This window comes from Limulus polyphemus, unplaced genomic scaffold (assembly GCF_000517525.1).
Source record: "Limulus polyphemus unplaced genomic scaffold, Limulus_polyphemus-2.1.2 Scaffold4076, whole genome shotgun sequence".
Classification (NCBI taxonomy): domain Eukaryota; kingdom Metazoa; phylum Arthropoda; class Merostomata; order Xiphosura; family Limulidae; genus Limulus; species Limulus polyphemus.
Genome location: NW_013669686.1, coordinates 27543 through 29378, shown reverse-complemented (window position 1 = coordinate 29378; position 1836 = coordinate 27543).

Genomic DNA, 1836 nt, shown 5'->3' with positions numbered 1-1836 from the left:
CAAGAAAGAATAAACTAGTTTAATCAAGACAGGACTTGTATCACTGAAGTTCTTCCGAAAGCATTTTTACCGTAAATTAACAAACAAGCAGATACATAACAAATTGGCGTCAGAAAGTGGGATGGTTTGTTTGTTTGTTTTGAATTTCGCGCAAAGCTACACGAGGGCTATCTGCGCTAGCCGTCCCTAATTTAGCAGTGTAAGACTGGAGGGAAGGCAGCTAGTCATCACCACTCACTGTCAACTCTTGAGCTACTCTTTTTTAACAACAAATAGTGGGATTGACCATCACATTATAATGCCCCCCATGGCTGAAAGGGCGAGTATTTTTGGTGGGATGGGGATTCGAAACCTCAACCCGTAGATTACAGAGTCGATCGCCCTAACTGTGGATTGAAAGGCCACATGGCAAGAAACTGCAGACACCAATCAAAAACAGAACCCCCAAAAGCTGGAACTTTCAGAGGAAAGTTCACAAGAAATAATAATAGAAGCCCAGTGATTTCTAGGGACTCAAAAAAAAAAACGAAATTACAGTAGAAATTAAGGAATAAGAAATTGAGTGTTAATAGTGTCGACGATGTTACACCAGTAGTTATCATTCAAAGAGAGAGTATAGAGAGTATAGAATGTTGATTGTTAGTTGACACATGTGCTCGATCTTCTTTGCTAAGTGCGGACTAAGTAAATAAAAGTCCGACATTTTAACTAATGCTTGGAAATAAGTATCCTAAAATGTATTAACATCTATAATAGGTCATCTTGTTAAAATGCTAGGCAAATATTGTGTTCAATTAAGAATAGGAAAATTGGAACTTTAACACTCATTTTACATCTGTTAGTAGATAGTTTTAGAGACAGATGGTATTTCAGGGCAAGACTTCTTACGAGATTATGACACTGAAATATCTCTTACCAGAGGTAAGCTGCACATAGTTTTGAAGGATTAGTACCTTCAGACTTATGTGCTAAAGTTACAACAACTCATACCTTCTCACTGGCTTAGGCTAATAGACAGATGCTGAACACTAGCATCAGCAAGGATAAGGGTCAACAGTCCATACACAAAAGCACTGATATTCCTAAATGCAGTGACACACGACAGAGCCGGCATGGTAAGAATATGAATTGTTTAATGATAATTCAAGTTAAATAAAATAAAATAAAGTCCTAAGCCTAGTAAAGACATTAGCAGTAATAGTAATAATAACAGTAATTCCGAGAATACTAACAAGGAAATAAGTGAAATTAAAGTAAGGCAAAATAAGATTAAGAAACTTAAGCATGGAAATAGTAAGTCAGAACCCTCAGATGACTCAACACTTATTCATGACATAAGCAACAGATCATCCCAACAGGAGAATCTTATAGAAATAGTACCTGTAAGATTAGCTAAAGTAACTGTAGTGCCTGCCAGAAGTCAGTTTATTATTGATGCCAAAGTAGAAGACTTTAATCAAAATGAAGAAGTATTAATTAAGCCTGTAGAAATAGATGAAGCAGGAGTTTACATAGCTGCTTCTATCAGTAAGGTGTCTGAGACAGGCACTGGGCTGCTTAAAATATAAAACATAAGTGAGGAAAAAATAATACTATCTAAGAACATCTTGGTTGGTAAAGCTAGCAGTAGAGAGAAAATAGCTGCTGTAGAACGGATAACAGAGAACTTAACCAAAAACAGGTATCACACAGTAAAATAGATCGGAACTCTATCTTAGGAAATGTAGAAGAGAAATATAAACAGAAGTTAAGAAGGTTGCTAGATATACTGCTTTCTGCTCCTCTGTCCATCCATTAATTTCTGCCAGTAGCTCAAATTGTGTTCTATATGCTTCC